At 37.6% G+C, this 19,361-nt stretch overlaps 1 pseudogene; it reads left to right on the top strand.

The window, feature by feature from the left end:
* Positions 1-19,361, top strand: part of LOC124508344 (tigger transposable element-derived protein 1-like) — a 50,877-nt pseudogene that overhangs the window by 5,760 nt on the left and 25,756 nt on the right.

Below are 19,361 nucleotides of genomic sequence, written 5' to 3'. Positions count from 1 at the left end.
TTCTGCCCTAAGCCTTGTTAGCCCATTGGTAGAAGCATACAGAATTCTTAAACTTTCTTCCCACGGCAATATACATTGTTTACTTGCCATGAGCTGAGCAGCCCTCACAAGTTTAACTCTGTAAGGAAAGGACAACTTACCACACCCCGGGGAGGGTAAGCCAGTGTTTGGAGCATAATCTAACTTCAGCTTCCCTGACAACTGATAGAGAAGCCCTTTCTGGAAAAGTTAATGGTCAGTATCATCGAGGAGTCTTGTGAATCATATGAATCAACACAGTAGAAACATTTTTAAGACTGTTGAGGCAGCAAAATGCTGGCTAGACGGTCCTAATAAGTTCAGTAAGGCTAGGCTACTCTACGTAGTTTGCTTCTAAGTTTACTGTGGGGAAGGCCTGATCTTATGAGAAGGTCAAAATGAAACACCTCACTGGAATTAAAGGCATATTTTCAGTTGATGAAAGCAATGGGAAGTGAAGGGACCCAACGTTTATCACTACGTTGCCAAGACTAATATTCCCAGCTTAAAGATGACACGAATACGGGGGTGGGGGGGACCCCTGGTAAAGACAGCTCCCTGTACTACATTCTTGAAATATAACTTGCACCCAAATCAGTTATCTGCCTCAGTGTTGTCAATTCCTCCCCCCTCCGTTTAGTCTTTGAGGAAATTTTCTGGTTCAGGTTTTGGACACGTAGACAAGCTCTACGTTTTCTTCAGTTTTCTCTATGATTTTTCAAATCTCACAGTTTTGCTCTAGTTTCAGAGATATTTCCTAAAACTCTTTGAATACCTCTTTTAACTTTTCTCTTTTGCTATTAGGGTTTCCATATGAGCTGGCCAAATGAGTTTCCAAAAACTTATTTTCTTCTTTTGGAGTAGAATTCTCTTTTGGTTTCATTGATGTGATCTTTTCTCTCACTTTTCTGTGTATTATTACTATAGGATAAAGGTCTAGCTGGTGGCTTTCTGGGAGCTCACTGGAGACAGAAGACGAGGAGCCACAAAATTCGGTACAGTCATGCCTTTTACTCCACTGGGAACCCCTGCCCTGGAAGAGCCTCCATGATTGCCTATGGGAAAGGGACACGTGAGAACCAACTCCTGTCAATCATTTTTTAAACATTTATATTTATTTTAAACCCAACTTTTGGATTTATTTGTTTTTTAAAAGTTTATTTATTTATTTTGAGAGAGAACAGGGGAGGGGCAGAGAGAGAGGGAGAGAGAAAATCCCAAGCAGGAGGATCCTTGCTGTCAGCACAGAGTTGGACGTGGGGTTCGAACTCCAGAACCATGAGATCATGACCTGAGTCCAAATCAAGATTCTGATGGTTAAGTGACTAAGCCACCCAGGCGCCCCTGGATTTATTTTAGACCTAACTCTCCAGGTTTGATTGATTCTGAAACTGTTGTATCCTAATATTTTAAGGATTCTCTCTGAATTGGTTTTCATTATTTCCTGACTTCTTTAGGATTTAACTTTCTCTTGTTTATTAAATAAAGTATATTAATACTTCCATCTGCATACCTGTTTCTAGAATTTTATTACTGTTGTCTGCTCTTCTGTGATGCCCTTCCTTTTCAGTTTTGTCTTAAAAAAAAAAACTTCTCTTTATTGTAATTTTATAGGAAAGATTAAATTAGAAGCATATGTTTCATATCCTAATCTGGAAAAATCCTAAATGCCCTGATTTTTAAAAATCTACAGGAATGGAGAATTTCTAATCTGGTTATGTCTGTGAAATGTGTTTTTATGGTTGATAGAGATGAGATAGAAATTAGTGTACTGTAATTTTTTTAACTTAAGAAAAGCTAACAAATTCTATATATAAGCTATTTATTAGCAAATTCTTAGCAAGAACTCTGCTTCTCTTTCTTTAGGGCCTTTAAGTACCTAATAAACGTTGGGCCAATCTCTGATGACCAGGTCATTGGTTTCTTCACAAGGTTGTCAAATATTTAATTCTTATAAATGAAAGGACACTGGTCAAGCAATAAGGAAATAGTAGGTTTCTTTGACATTAAGAGTATTGCATATATTAAATTTTACCCGTCTTCAATATTCCCAGTATCACCTAACCCAAGTTTGGGTGCTGATGGCTCAAAAAGTCAGTACTAAAGAGATAAGTTTTGACTGGAAAGGAATTTGAGGAGGCTGGCCACCTGGGGAGAAGGTGAACTCATGTCCACAATCCAACTCTGAGATTTCTGCTTCCCCCCACAGTATCCAAGGGGTTTTAGGGTAATCAGTCCAGGGAGTGCTGTGGCCTGCAACATTTCTTGATTTTGTGCAGACTCGATGATGCCAACTATAGACATTATCTCAGAGCTCAGGGAGGCCCAGTTTCTGTTTTGTGATGTGCAAGAGTACTTTGCTCTTTTTTGCAAAGGAGGGTCAAGGTCCACAGATACACAAAGAGATGTTAGAAAAATCATTTGTGTGATCTACAAAAAAAGAAAAACATTTTGCTAAGAAATGCTGGGTTCATCAGAAAGCTGAGATAGCTTCAGACAGATTTGCTGGCTTTCCCGGCCTGGGAAAGTTCTGGTCCTTCACTCCTCAAGGCCAGTGGGCTGAAAATCTCCTAGAAAGTAAATTGGTTGTGTTACAGATCAAGAGCCTTAGGCCAGCAAGTGAGGAGGTGTTATTTTAAAGCCAGCTAATCCTTAAGACCCGTTGTGGTGCCATTTCATCAATTCGGAAGCAAGTGGGTCTGAATCCTATAACTAAAACCCTGGATGACAGAGAAATCTAAGGGCATTATTGCTGCAATTTGAGAACTGATAATGTGTTGGGGAAAGTATATCAAGATAATTCAATTAAAAAAAAAAAAACAAACCCCTCAATACCAAGATAGAAATTACCTTGTCAAGAACAGTGAAATGTCTGAGATTTTCACCCTACTTGGAAATTAACAAGTAGCCTGCTCCAGTTTTATGGATACTGGCAGAAGATATAAGACCCCTGGGTTTGAGACAAAGGGCTTTATTACTCACAGCAATAGCAGTAGCCAGAGTATTCGAATTTTCCTGTACACGTTTGCAGAGCCCAGTTCCCACCAGGTGGCATGGGAAGGACCAGTTAGCACCTGCATAGACAATGGGTTGTATTCCAGGGGAGGAATCCTGGCCCCAAATCTTTTTTAATGGACAGAAGAAAACACCTTACTTATCTTCCAAAAGGACTTGTCTTTATTATACTGGACAGTGTCCTTCACTCCAGAGGGGGGCATTATCTATATCTCTAAGCCTGTAAATAAACTTGCCCTTTGCTCTGAAGGGAGACATTATTTATTTCCTCTAAGATTATTTGCTATACAAACATTCTTGAAATGATGACCAGAAACAAAGCAGCTACTGCCTTGCACACAAAATGTGTAAATGTCAGAGAGAGTGATGGAGAATTTTCTCCCAAGCTGCCTCAGGTCACTTTTCATCATCAGACTTAGTGGTCGTTCTTAAATAAATTTAAAGGGAAAGTTTCTGTTATGTATTTTATAACTAATTAGCATATTACAATGGCATCAGGAGAGAATGGTTTTATAAAAGAATGAATTTTTAAAGATTGTAATTCCTCCTGTTTAGTGTATTTTTTGGTATATTCTGGAATTTACTCCATAAGGAGGATTAATGGCATCTTTCTGTGTTGTTCTGCACAGTGCAGTTTAGAATTACTCCCTAAAGCTATTACATGAAAGTTAATTATATTGTCATAACAAGGCATATTATATTTATTGCATAAACAGAGCAATATTTCTGCTACCATATTCAGGCTCTTGTTTCGTCAAATTCTTCTATTTATAAAAAAATTTCCATGAATCACAATTTTGTTCTCCAAGGCAAATATTTTTAACAGTTATTCTTAAGTAAAGATTTTAAGGTTTCTCTCAAACTTAGTAACTCATCAAAGTAGTATTTCTTGTAATTGTCATTATTTCTACCTAATTTACTTTTAACATCCACACACTAATCTTATAGTGAAAATGTCAAAGCTGACAAAAATGTATGACAAAATTAATATTAGCCAAATTTACTCTGGAAAGTAATTGTGTTTCCAACCCTTCATCTCTGCAAAACTTGCACATTCAATATGCTTTCATTTCATCTATGCCTGGTGAAATCCTGCATACATTTTAAGATTCGATTTGAATGGCTTCCCATGAAGAATTGCCTATTTTACTCTGTTGGAATTAATCATTTTTTCCTATTTTTTTTTTCCCACTGGAGAATATGGTTGATATCTGTTAGGTCACCTCCACATTTTGCTTTATCACTTTTTTCCACTTTTATAATTTTTTTCTCTACCAGACTATAGAATGCTATTGGAAAAAAAAATAAATCTGTCTTGTGTGTCATGATGTCCCTTATATTGTATTTATCGTGGTAGTTTGCCTGTTTGTTTGAAGTCCTTATGCTCACAGAGGCACAGAGATTTGCTTGAAACGCAAGAACAGGTGAGGTTATACGGTGGGTATTATAAGGAAGCGTGTGGAAACAAGAGGGAATCTAACAGGAAGAGTGGGGCCTCACATCACCTAAACTGGATCTTAGTCTGGGGAACTGGCCATTGGATCAGGATAAATTCTAGATTTTAAGCACCCTCTTTGAATCTCTCACCTCTTTCCTTTTAACTGTCACATTTCACAGGTAGAAAAAGCCAAAGCCTTTACAGTATCCTAGAAAACCCTATGTGATCTACTCCCAGGTTCCTCCATTACTCTGTCCCTCTATTATGTTTGTCTGGTCAGAATATCCTGTTTAGGATCTTTCCATGTGCTGTTCCCTCCTTCTGGACAGCTCTACACACAGATAAATCCAGAACTCACTCCTTTACTTTCAGGAATTCATCACTTTATCACTTTCTCTGATATTTTTCACTCATTTAGTATTGCACCCTATTCTTCGTACCCTTTAACTCACTTCTCTCCATATTTTATGTCCTTATTGCTTATCTTGTTTTAACATCCCACATGTTCATCGGTTTGTTTGGTCTATTGTCTGTTTCTTCACTAGAGTGTAAACTGTGTGTATAGGCATTTGTGTCTTTTGTTAAATTAAACTTCTAATCTCGATACAACTGTAGATTCACATGCCGTTTTAAAATACAAGAAATAATACAGAGAGATGCCCATGTACCTTTTATCAGTTTCCTCCAGTGGTAACATCTTGGAAAACAGGATGTGGACATTGATACAGCCAAGGCACAGAACATTTCCGTCACCAAAAGGAGTTCTCACATTGGCGTTTATAGGACCACCTCCGCTTCGGCTCCACTCCCTACTTCCCAACCCCTAGAAACCGCTAACCTGCTCTCCGTATTTATACTTTTGTCATTGCACGAATGTTACATGTATGGGATCGTAGCAAGGTTGACCTCTTTTCACACAACATAATTCCCTGGAGATTCATCCAGGTGGTTTGTGTTATCGAGGTTGCTCCTTTACCATTGCTGACAGTCTCATATGGTACGCAGGTACCGGTTTGTTGAAGCATGCACTCACTGAAAAGTATCTGAATTGTCCCCAGATTTCAGCTATAACAAAGAAAGTTGTTATAAACACCAATGCACAGGTTTTTGTGTGAATATAAATCTTCATTTCCCTGGTATAAATGCTGAAGATTGCATTTGCCGAGTCTTATCCTAGTTGAATGTCTAGGTCATTAAGAAATTGCTATGCTTCCTTCTATTGTGTCTGTATGACTTTCTATTCTTACGAGCAAATGAATAATTCACTCCTTATATGTTTTGCTCTTATTGCCTTCTGGGATTGCACCTCAAATAAACTATCCGCAGTTAAATCCTTGCCCCTGATTTTGCAGTGAGGGACCAAATCCTAGACACAATAATGTCACTTATACACCTTATTTCATGCATTAATAATTTGTAATACATTTTTTAAATTTACCTCTGGAGTTATCAAGCTATTCACATCTAGGTCAGCTCTAGGTATAGTAGCTATAACGATTTGTACAAGAAATAATTGCATTGCCCAAATTTTGAAAATGCTTGTTATTCATTTTGCTAGAGCATCAGAAGCATGAGTTGCAGGTAAATATTGTAGCGGCAGTCTTGTTGTACTTTCTTGTCATTCAAGTGTCTGTCAATAAATAAAAAAGCAAAGATAAACTTCATAAAGAAATGAAGCCACTGTGTGTGACATAAGCTATGGAACCACACATAAGTAATTTTTATATTCACCAAACTGAGCAGAGTATCTGGTAAAACATTGATGTTTAATGAATGTTTGCTATTGAATATTTTTATTTTATTAAAAAAATTTTTTTATGTTTATTTATTTTTGAGAGACAAAAAGACAGAGCATGAGGAAGGGAGGGGCAGAGATAGAGGGAGACACAGAATCCGAAGCAGCCTTCAGGCTCCGTGCTGTCAGCACAGAGCCCCATGCGGGTCTCGAACTCACAGACTGTGAGATCATGACCTGAGCCGAAGTTGGACGCTTAACCGACTGTGCCACCCAAGTGCCCCTGAATATTTTTATTTTTATTATTTGGTAGAACTAATAGAGACTTGAACACATCTTAGTTAATCATGTCATCTGTCTTGCATGTTCTGTTTCCTTTGGGCGAGCATTATAATAATCTTTCTGCAGGGGCTTTTTAAAGTTTATTTCTTTATTTTGAGAGAGAAAGCCTACAAGTGGGGGAGGGTCAGAGAGAGGGAGACAGAGAGAATCCCAAGCAGGCTCCCTGCTGTCAGCACAGAGCCTGACGCAAGGCTCAAACCCACGGAACTGTGAAATCATGACATGAGCAGAAATCAAAAGTCGGACACGTAACTGACTGAGTCACCCAGGCATCCCTCATTCTGCAGTTCTTATGAAGCCTTCTCTGAACTTCAAAGTGTTTGTCTCCATTATTATCAACATTAGAAATACAACCATTATCAACCTCAACAGAACAATGTAATAAATGATTTTGAAAAATTCCTCCTGAACTGACATATTTAGTGAGCTCATTTATTTTTCTTTTTGGGCCAGAGGAAATGGATTATACATTTAAAATTTAAATTTCTAGTAAACTACTATTCTCCTTCTGACCTGATTTCAGGCTGAAAAAAAAAACACAAAAAAACAATAGGATTGTCTGATGAGAAGATGAAAAAAATGGAAATAATCTTACTGGAAAGGAAAAAAAATGAGTAGAGTGTGTGTATTTTAAAAGTCCATCTGGTTTTCCATTCAGAATATTTCTATTTTCTATTTCTATTTTAGTATTTATTTATTTACATTTATTATTTATTATATATATATTTGTTTATTAGTCAGAGTACTTCTATTTTATATTAAAGCATTTCTATTCTAGAAATACTTTAAAATTTCCTGAAAACAAAGAGTATAATTTTTTCAATATTATAAAATTAGGAAAAAGAAGAAAGTCACAGTATAACCACAAAATAAAGAGCACTGCGATGAGCTACTTGTCTCTTGACTTCAATCTCTCTAGTCATTGCCTTAAAGTTCCCCCAGAAGCAAATGCTAAGACTAAGAGTTGAGTTCAAGTAGTTTATGCGGAAGGCGACCCTGAGGCCCTCCTACAGGTGAATGGAGTGGCAAATACAGGGACGGGAAATGCGGTGGGTGGTCAAGTACACAACAACCAACCGTGCGATGAAGCTAGGTCATATCGACCAATTTGCATTCAGCTTTGATTGAGGGCTGCCCCTTGGGTGTTGTCCTGGCACTTAGGACCCTTCCACTCACGGGTGAAGCATACTCCCATGTGTCTGCAAAAACCCTTTCAGCTCAGAGTCGGAGATTCTTACATCAAGAAGCTGTTGGTAGGCAATGCGAGAGTAAGTTGTCAAGGGAATGAGGGTGAGGCATTAGCGATATCGGCCACAGACCATCCCCGGAGCTACTCAGATCCACTTGGACCCCACACTGACTACTTCTGGCCGTCTCTGATTCTCTAAGTGATAACAGTTTAAAAATAAGACTCAACAGGGAGTCTGGGTGGCTCAGTCGGTTGAGCACCCAACTCTTCTTTTTCTAACGTTTATTTATTATTGAGAGAGAGAGAGACAGATAGAGCATGAGCAGGGGAGGGGCCGAGAGATGGGGAGACACAGAATGTGAAGCAGGCTCCAGGCTCCGAGCTGTCAGCACAGAGCCTGACGCGGGGCTCAAACTGACAAACCGCGAAATCTTGACCTGCGCGAAGTCCGACGCTCAACCGACTGAGCCACCCAGGCGCCCCGAGCACCCAACTCTTGATTTCGGCTCAGGCCGTCGTCCCAGGCTTATGGGATCAAGGCCTGCATCCGGCTCTGGACTGAGCATGAAGTCTGCTTCGGATTCTCTCTCTCTCTTCTGTCTCTTTCTCTCGCCGTACTGCACCACCCCCCCCCCCCCCCCATGCCCCTCTTCCCCACTGTCTCTCTAAAAGAAAATAAATAAATAAATAAATAAATATTAAAAAAAAATAAAGATAAAAAAATAAAAATAAGAGTTAGCTTCAGAGCAATGGTCCCCACTGCCACAGTTGGCCCAAGGCAGTAACTGATCACTATTATCACCCTTTTTGGTCACCCATTCTTCATTTCCCTCATCCATGGCCAGCATTTCAGTTCATCGAAACTGTTTGACTTGTGGATTGACAGGGCAGATTTTCCTCTCTGAATGGCCTATGCTCCTGGTTACCATGACCCTGTGTGGCCACAGTTGCTGAAATTTCTACTTGTAGTCTTCAGAGGTCACGTAAGCAGTTGGGGTCACCTCAATGCGTATTCCAGCAATATTCAAACTTGCTTCATTACAGAAGTAAAACCTTATGTCCTGAAGATCACTGTGGTAAATCACCCACTCCAGTAGAAAATTCCTATGTTTGTCTACTGGTCTGTCTACATGAAAAGACTCTGATGCAGTGGCTGTAGCTTCAGGTTTAGCAGAACACTCATTGTGTTCTCTCATATATCATCTCTCTCCAGGAACTAGGAACTCTAATCCAGAACATTCTGTTGTAATGGCAAGAAGTATAAATTCTTCATATATGCCACTGGGAATGTTGGTGAGAAGGGAATTCTAGCTCTAAGGAAAACAGATTCATACAATGACTTTGGGTTTCAAATATGTGCCACATCTGACAAAACAGTGTCACAATACCATGGAGTGTCATTTCTTAGTTGGTTCTCAACTAAGTTGGCTTCAAGAGTCTATTTCCATAAGTCTATCAGGATTTGGTGATGTGGTATAAGAGGATCTAATAGAAATAGTGGATCTTCTTTCATACTTCCTTCACTATAAAGAATGTCACTTGGTCTATACTATAGACCATCGTAGTAAATACAACTCCTCACAAACGCTTAGATAGTAATTCTAGCCAAACTACTATGGACAGGAAGGGCAAACCTCCACACAGAATGTATATCAATGCTAAAAACACCTTAAAAATTCCTGGAAACAAATAGTATCATTATCTGTTTCCCTCTTTGAGGCAGAATTGTGTGAATCAATCAGCTTGTTCACTGTCTTGAGGTATAATACTCTTGCAAGGACTCATCATGGATCTCTGATACTGACAGTTTGTATATTCAACAAAGGCAGTAGCTTGGTCAGTCTCGGTAGGAGGAAGCCCATGCTCTGAATACCTATGTTGCTCTCATCCCTGCTGTCATGGCTACTCCATTTGTTGGCTCATCGTGACGACAATGGTGTTCCAAGGACAGAGACTGTCTGAATTCCCCTAGAAAAACCATACAGTGTTCTTGTTGTTTGTTCAGATCCTTCTCTGTGGAGTATACTATCCAGCAAGAATTCGTGTTAGAACAAAGAGCCACACAATTTGTGACCTTTCCCATGGCTCATTTACATGTCTCTTCTCCATATTTCCTTGTCTCTCGTCTTTAAAACTTGTTCCTTCCAGTCTTCTGGCCAATCAACCATGCCATCTGCAACTGCCCAGTTGCCATATTTATCTTTATCTCAGACAACTTTTCCCACTGCACTAGCTTGGTAACTATGTATCTTGCTAGAATCTCTGCTCAGAGAGAGGACTTTCTCTCACCAAATCCTTTAGAATCACCACAGAATGTAGCCGTGATAGCAGTCCATGTCTGGCTCACATTGGCAAATCAAGCCTATCCGTCCGTGGTCCAAGTCTGGGATTGTTTTTCTTTTTTTCTTTTTTCTTTAGCTAGTTGTGGTAGGTATAGATAATTCATCCCCATGAATGACCAAAGGTCATGTGCTAGGAAACATATGTTTCAACTGTATGTCATCTTTATGTCTGGGACACCAGAATAAGTAATTGACTCGTGCCCTCCAAATCTTGTTGAGGCTGATCATGAATGCTTTGCTTTTCTTGTATATTGTATTGTTAGTATCCCTGCATGATATTGTATCTGGTGGTTCTGACAGTATTCAGCTCATGGTGGACACTCCGATCACATAGTCGCTTGACATCCCGTGGTCAGGTACTCAGTTTTTGCTAGAGCCCAATAACACACCATACATTGCCTCTAAAATGGTACAGAGAACGTGGCGGCACCTCGTCCCATGCTGTACCTCTTCTATGAGGGATTACAAGTACCTCATGTACCTTTGGATCTGATAAGTCATATGCCCCACATTAGTTACTTATCTGATAAGTAAGGCTGTTTGCACTTCAGCTTGAAGCTGCTACAGAGCCCCTTGTTCTGACACCCACTCAAAACTAAAAGTCTTCTATTGTTCAGTAAGTAGTTAGTGAAGTATTATACAGTATGGAATATGCATTCTCCAGAATCCAAAAAGGCTAATGAAGTGCTGTGCCTTATTTCAGGGTAGGAGATGCAAGGTACAATAACTTGTCTTCGACTTTGAAGAAAACGTTTTCCCTCCTGATGTGTTATCATCTATCCCAACCTCTGGCATGCATGTGACTTACCATAAAATCAGTACTTTCAAATCCCTGTCACAAGCTTTAGCTGTGGAATATCAAATAATAAAGTTTCCTTTAGATTGCACTGTGATAATGAGCAGGAAAGTGAACATGGTTTTAGGAAAAGACAGCAAATGTGTATTTCTGCCTGTCCCAGCCAATTATTTTACAACACGAAGCAAAGTATAAACGGATAAGGCATTTCACCCTGAAGTTAAGTGGTGCAATCAAGAAAAAGTATCATCATATAATTAAAAATTTCTACTGTCTAGGGGCACCTGGGTGGCTCAGTCAGTTAAGTGGCTGACTTTGGCCTGGGTCATGATCTCATGGTTTGTGGGTTCAAGCCCTGCATCGGGCTCTGTGCTGACAGCTCAGAGCCTGGAACCTCCTTCGGATTCTGTGTCTCCTTCTCGCTCTGCCCCTCCCCACCTCATGTTTTGTCTCTCTCTGTCTCTCAAAAATAAATAAACGCTGAAAAAAAAACTTAAAAAAATTTTTCTACTGCTATAGCAGGGAGACAGCTTAAGTAATAATTTCAGAGTGACTGACTACCGATTTTCAAGGGCACCAAATTTCCAGTGCTCATGAATTGTTTAGTACACCAACTGTGATAATGCCAAAGGGGTGTCAGTATCAATTACACATGGAAAAGTAACAAAATTAGGCAACAGATTTTACAGAAGTGAGATGTTCAGGATTGCTATGTTACATTTAAGATACAAGCCTGTGAATATTAGGGATATGTGACCATTCTCTGAATCTGTATTTTTCTTAATTGAAAAACTGATGCCATCAATTAGTGATATAAGTGAAATAAGAAATCTGATATGGGCTGGGAGAAAATACACTGAAAACTAGCCTAGGTAGCATATCCTGAGAATAGGATTCTGGAATTGTGTTACTCATCAGTCAGATGGTAACAAAAATACTAATGCTAGTGATAGTTGGGAATTCTAGAATGCTGATCAAAGGACATTTTCATCTATGGTGGATGGAGGTGGGGTCACGTAGAAGGGGAAACTCTGGCTTATATAACCGAATAGTGTTTGAAACATATGGGGAAAATTGGTAATAGACCTAGTACTCAGGTACTTGAGGAAAATGTTATTATGCCAAAATGCAGGACAGTTCAGGGCTGATGAGTGGTTGTCGGGGCAGCCATACATTTTCTAGCCACCATTTCCTTGGAACATTTTCCAGGTCTGGAAAAATAATAAGTGGGTGAACTTTTGAATGAAAGACTCAGACAAAGGATTGTTCCTGGAAGGCACAGAAAATATCCGAGTCTCTGTTCTCACAAAAATGAAGAAGAATTGGAATCTCTAAGGGTTAGGAGTCTGATGTGAAGAGAGGAGGAAAGAAAGGATTCAATACATATATTAAAATGTAGGTTTTATAATTATTCACATATGGTGGGGCCAAGAGATCAGGGAATACCTTCCACTGAAAAGATAGTTTGTTATACTCACAGATCTTTAAAAGAGGGGCGACGCTATGTCACGGGGAAAGGGCACACATGGAGAAGCACCAGAATTGGTCAGAGGGCCGAGGGAGTAAGAGGGAAATATCCTCAAGAGACTTCATTGTGGCTTTCATGAGAATGAACAGTCAAGAAAGGGGAAGCAGGTTTAGAATTGACTAGTTTGAATAATATCAGCAAGGTTTGGGGTGTAAGGGCTGTCCTTAGTTGCCTGGTACTTGACGCTGGAGTGATTGGGGCAGAGGGACAGAGGCCCAGAGTGTAAGAGCCCAGTAAGGAATTTGTCTGGGGGGCGGGGTGAGTTCTGGATTTGTTTATTTGCATAGGAAAGATGTGTTTGTATGTGAGTCCTTTACTGTTTCTAGGAATTGGCTGGTCTTGGGAGGAGCAGTCCTTCAGCAGGTTCCCAACATGTCAAAGCACCAAAAATACAGAAAAAAAAAGACATATGAAGGGTTAAGGACAGTCCCTCCCAGAATATGCCACTTTGACATGTGGATTATTTTGACCTGAAGCCACTTGAGATACTGTGGGCTCAAGAGAAACTTTTGTCCCTCCCTTAACCACACAGAAGAATCTAAATTGGGGGTCTTTTGCAGAGTATCAGAATATCTCTGTTATTAACAGAGATAAATTTTATCTGAGTGACCCATCTGTATGGCAGGGCAAACGTTTAACTCCCAAACATAACCTCTTCTTATCATCCTGTGAAGTGCATTCCTTTCCTCTGAAATCCCAGACCCTTACTCCCTCTCCTGAGTTCAGAATGACATATATACCTCACTTTGTCTGCCTTTGGAATTTCCATGTCTATGTAGATTAATGTATGCCTATTAAATTGTATTTTCTACTGTTACTCTGTTTCATGTCAATATGATTTTTAGTCCAGCTAAAAGAACTTTTGAGGGCTCAGGAATTCATGATTAACTCAATACAGTCAGTTTTTTCCTCAGATTTTATTTGCCATTATCTAAAGTACAAGATGAGAGTCTAGAAACTAAGCAAAAGGCTTGGCAAAGGAAAAAGGAGACTCTTGTAGTCTTGTAGTCTGTGCTTAGGCACAGTTCCTAATTCATAACGTGAAAGGGCTAGTTAATAGCTCAGGCTCAGAGTTGGAAGTGCTAGAAGGTTATTCCTTGGCAGTCAGGTAGTAGAAGTAGACGGAGCTGTACTAAAACAGCAATTTGGCCTCATGACAATTCAATCTCTAATTGGTTTAAGATGAATAGCCCCAAAGTCTACTAGAGAAAAACATAAATTCTGCCTAGAATAAGAAAATAGTGTTGAGACACTATAATTTTTATGCACAATATTCAAATTTCAATGAAATTTTACTAGTACAGGGACACCAAAAGACAGGGTCAGATAATTAAAAACACAGAAAGAATAGAAAAATTAATGGCCCCATCCATACGTGATGTAGATATTGAAAAGAATAACAATAATCTTAAGATAACTGTGGTAAATATGGTCAAAGTATAAAGAAAACAATAAAGAAAAGAGTTTAAAGGAGGAATTTCATCAGAGAATTGAAATGTATAAAAATTAGTAAAATAGACATTTTAGGGCTTAAAAATAAAATAATTGAAGTTAAGAACTTAATAGTTCAGAATAGAATAATTGATTAATAAATAGGAAGACAGATCATTCAAAAACTCTAGAATCTAGGCCAAAGAAAAAAACTATATAGACAATTCAGAACAGAAAGTAAGGAATATATGGGACAAAATGAAAGAGTCTAACTTATGATCGATTTACGTTTTAAAAGGTGAAGAGAAAAAGAAGGTACCAAAGAAATATTGAAAATCACCAAGAATTCTCCAGAGCTAAATTAAGACGTTAAGGTAGGATTCAGGATCTCTTTAAACCCTAGATGGAATAAGTAAATCACTCGGAGGCACATCAGGATAAAAATGCAAAAATGGCAGCCAGGAAAAAAATCCATTGTCTTTAAAATAACAAGAATGGATTTTTTTTTTAATTGCAATAATGGAACCCCAAAGCTAATGGAATGATATTTTTAAAATGTTTGAAGAAAACAATGAACCACAAACACAAAGAATGTATCGCTAGCATGGCATTACCAAAAGAAATATTAAAATAATTCATTAATAAAAAGAAAAAGGATTTTAGACAAAACGTTGCAATTCTTCGAGGTTAAATAGATGGCTAAATTTAAATAAATATCAATTCAAAACCACAGTAGTTGTGATAATAATGATAATAAATGTCATAGGATTGAAATAATTACATACAATTAAATTGCAAGATAGTGACACAAAAGAGAGGCTAGTAAATGGATTAAGTACTTTAAGGATCTAGAAAAATCAGGAAATATTTAATTGTTTATATTAGGTTCTAATTGTTTGAAAATGCATGATGTAACATTTAGTTTAACCTTTGGACAAATAGCAAAGGAATGTACAATCAATATGCTAATAGAGTGAGGAAAAAAATAATTAAATATAATTAATTAAATCAAAAGAGGAAAAGATAGATGAAAGGCATATGTGGGGCGCCTGGGTGGCGCAGTCGGTTAAGCGTCCGACTTCAGCCAGGTCCCGATCTCGCGGTCCGTGAGTTCGAACCCCGCGTTGGGCTCTGGGCTGATGGCTCAGAGCCTGGAGCCTGCTTCCGATTCTGTGTCTCCCTCTCTCTCTGCCCCTCCCCCGTTCATGCTCTGTCTCTCTCTGTCCCAAAAATAAATCAACGTTGAAAAAAAAAAAAAAAAAAGAAAGGCATATGTAGTAGATATATCAAATAAAAAATAAGTAGTAAGATAATAGATTCAAGCTCAGTATAGAACTTACTTTGAATGTAAACGGACAAAATCCCCTAATTATAAGACAAATGTTAGACTGGTTAAAATCTAACACTACACATTAGTATGTTATGTAAGAAATTTGATAAAATTCAATACTAAATAACAATCCTTCATGTTACAGAAAAGATGAAAATGAAAATATAAACAAACCAAGAATAGAAAAGTACTTTCTTAATCTGAATATGATTATGTACAAAAATTCTTCAGGAATCATTATACTAAGTGATGAATTATTGAAAACACTTCCTAGAGATAGGGAAAGAGAAAAGATTATAATTTCCTTCATTTTACATTTCACTGGACAGTCTAGTCAGAGCACAATAATAGGAAAAAATTAAATTTATAATGATTGGGATGAAAGAAAATAAATTGGCATTACTCATCAAAAGTTGATGGTGTGTGTAGAAATCCAAAAATTTTTCTAGATAAACAGAGATGATAAATGTATTTAGCAATGTAGCAAGATTAAAAATGATAATTTATTTAATATACCTGGAACAAAAAAATTGAAAATTGTGAATTTATACAACTTATGCTAATATTAACAAATATCTCTAGCTAGGAATAAATCTAGTATATTGAAAGCAAGAGCTCTCTACTAAAAAATACAAAATATTATTGAATGAAAGAAAAGAAGTACTAACTAGAGAATTATACCATGTGCACTGTTTGGGAGATTCAATTATTTTAATATATTGCTTCTTTCAAAATTATTCCCTACAGTTAATGCATTTACAAGTAAAATTACAATGTGTGTTCTTTGGGTAGAAATGACAAGTCAATTCTAAAATTCACGTGCAAGTTCAAAGGCAAGAATAGCTAAAACTCATAAATTAGAATGATGCTGAAGGTGTTACAATAGAGATATCAAGACTTAGAAATCTAGGATTATTAATTTGGTATGATATTGATTCAAATCTAGATAAACTATCAACAGAAACCTAATATCATCTAGAAACAGACATTTATAATATAATTTATGACAAAGATGATACAGTAATACAAAGGAGAAAGTATGGTCTTTACAATAAATGGTGCCATGTCAATTTGATATTTAAATGGAAATATAATGTTTTATACGTAGGTTTATGTGTATGGGTGTATGTGTGTGGAGAGAGAGAGAGAGAGAGCGAGCGAAAGAGAGACTCTTCCCTCATAGTCATACCATACACAAAAGTCAATTTAAAATGAGGTATAGGGGTGCCTGGGTGGCTTAACTGGTTAAGCATCCAACTTCCGGTTTCGGCTCAGGTTATAATCTCAAGGTTCATGGGATTGAACCCAAAGTTGGGCTCCATGCTGAGAGTGTGGAGCCTGCTTGGGATTCTCTCTCCTTCTCTCTCTGCCCCTCCCCCACCATTTACTCTCTCTCTCTCTCTTTCATAATAAATAAACATAAAAAAATATGAAGTATAGACTGAATCTGAAATATAAACCTAAGGTTTTTTGAAGACAACAAAGACCCGTATCTTCATGATACTCAAGGACACGATGATTTTTTAAACACGATTTAAAAAGCATTTACTCAAAAAGGAAAAAAAAAAAAAGATAAACTGGACAATATTAAAGATTTTTTAAAAGATACCATTTTAAAAGTGAAAATGGATACTAAAATGTGTATGCAGGGCAACTCAATTGTTTTTGTATTCTATGCCTTCCATGAATGAAGCAAAAGAACCCAGATATTGATTTGGGGGTTACAAGTAAATTTTGAGAAGTAGGCAAATTTACAAAAAATGGAACTCATGCATAATGAGGATCAACTATGTATGTCCATATGCATGTACCTATTTCTTAGTTTTCACACTTAATACACCGATAGTGCTAATAGCAAAAATAGCAGAGATTGTAAGAGTAACCGATGTTAATGAAGCACTTACTATGTGCCAGGAATTAACCTAAGCACTTTATATGACCTTACTTAATCCTCATGGCAACATTATGAGGTAGATATTGTTGTTGCTTTCATTTTACAGACAGGTGATTGAAGCACAGCTGGGTTAAAGTAACTTGTCCAATTTCACACTGTTAGTAAGTGGAAGGAGTCTGGTTTCAAACCCATTAAATAGAACTCAAGAACCTGTGTATACAGCCCATTCAGCTATCCTCTCCTCCTATATCAATGAAATGCAGGGTGGATGTTAGTCCTCTAAAATACACTTATACCCCACTTTATATCAGAGACATTTCCTAAAAATGATGAATAGTCTTATTTTAACCAATCCATTACATCTTTTCAGGCACTAGAATACAGAATAAACAAATAAAGCAATGATTAAGTCTCTCTGGAAAGGATGACTGTTTCCTTTATGACTTGCAGTTTGTATTTTTGAGTTGAAATATAGAATATTTTTAGATGTATTTCCTTTTCTTAAGTTTATTTATTTATTTTGAGAGAGACAGAAGCAGCACAAGTGGGGCAGGGCAAGAGAGAGAGAGGGAGAGAGAGAATACCAAGCAGACTCCACACTGTCAATGTAAAGCCTGATGTGGAGCTCGAACTCTTGAAACTGGGAGATCACGACCTGAGCCGAAACGTAGAGTCATTTGCTTAACCGACTGAGCCACCAGGCATCCATAGGATATTTTTTTAAAACAAGACACATCAAAGAAAATGGTAGATATAATGGACTAATCAGGTCCATAGTAACAATTTGCAGAACCCCCAATGTTTTGGAGGAGCACTTAGTACACATTGTTGTCATGGCTGAAATTCGGATATGATAGAATAGCAAAGCTTCTTTGCTGAGCTGAAGAGGTTTGAGGGAATCTCAGAAATTCTGTTAAATATTTTAAAGTTAAGCTTAAAGATATTTTTAATCCTAAAGACCATTATTTCTGACTCATGAGAACGGGCAGTGATGACCAAATTGTTACCTTTCTTCATCGCTGGGTTGTTTTTTACGTAAATTTGATGGAACCACACAGCTTTTAACAGAGGAGCTTTTCTTTGGGAAATGTCAGTTTCACACTGCCCTCTACTCATTTCGCTTTGTTCTTCAGGAGGGAACATTGAGCACTGTTTACTTTGTACCTGAATCTCCTATAAATGTTCATACATTCCTCCCATTATTTTGAAAGAGAAAAAAATGTTTAAATATTCATTTTTTTCCATTTCAGTTGACTTTATTTTGAAATGAGAAGAGCCCTAAAAGGTGAATTATATATTTGTATAAGTTGTTTCATAAGAAATTATGACTGATGGCTAGCCATGGACTAGGGCTATTGTCTTCAGACATGAAACCTCCTACTCTGGTTGAAATACTAGAATTTCATCACTGCACCAACCAACTTGTACCCGGGTGTGTATGTACCCGGGTGTGTGCGGGGGCAGTGAGCACACATGTTCACTTCTTAATTTCCTTTTTTTTTTTTTTTAAAGAAAGACATTTCTAGGTGGACGCATTGTGACTAGGGTGGCCCAAAGCACCTGTTACATAAGTAGCAGAAGGGCTCTGCCAGGATCCTAGTTACAAGCTGCAAAATGTGCCAAGTATTTTTTCACCTATCCTTCCATATATCTGTCTTTCTAGCAGAGATTACTTCAAAACAAATCCAAGAGAGAAAGACAATACAATACGACCTCACTTCTATATGGACCCTAGAAATAAACCTCCAAACCAAAAAACAAACAAAGAAAGGAGCTCATGGCTTTAGAGAACAGACTGGTCGTTGCCAGAGGCGGGGGATGGGGTGTGAGTGAAATGGGTGAAGGGGGTTAAAGGCACAAACTTCCAGGTATAAAACAAACAAATCACAGGGATACCGTATTGCATATTTAAAAGTTGCTGAGAGAGTAGATCTTAAAGAAGATCTTATGATCGTCTCATCATAAAAAAAAATGTATGACTAGGTACGGCGTGAGATGTTAACTGGACTTAGAGTGTAATTATTTTGCAATGTATATAAATATTGAATCATTATGTTGTACACTTGAAACTAACGTAAAGTGATTATTGATATAGTTGGACATGTTAATACAACAGGTAAATATTAATATGTGCCATATTTGTTACACTTTTCTGTTTCTCTTGTTGCCCTTTCTTTTGCTTTCTTTTTTTCTTTCTTTCTTTCTTTTGCTTTTTTTTTCTTTTGTGTCTTCTGTTTTCTGTCTTCTCTGGTTTTAATTATGCATTTTATAAGATTTTATGATTCATTTCATCTCCCCTGTTA

Source organism: Lynx rufus, unplaced genomic scaffold (assembly GCF_022079265.1).
Source record: "Lynx rufus isolate CCGP_SWC_20201006 ecotype Redwood Valley unplaced genomic scaffold, mLynRuf1.p SCAF_1, whole genome shotgun sequence".
NCBI lineage: Eukaryota > Metazoa > Chordata > Mammalia > Carnivora > Felidae > Lynx > Lynx rufus.
Note: the sequence above shows the minus strand (reverse complement) of the source record. Positions and strands in the feature narration are given on the sequence as shown.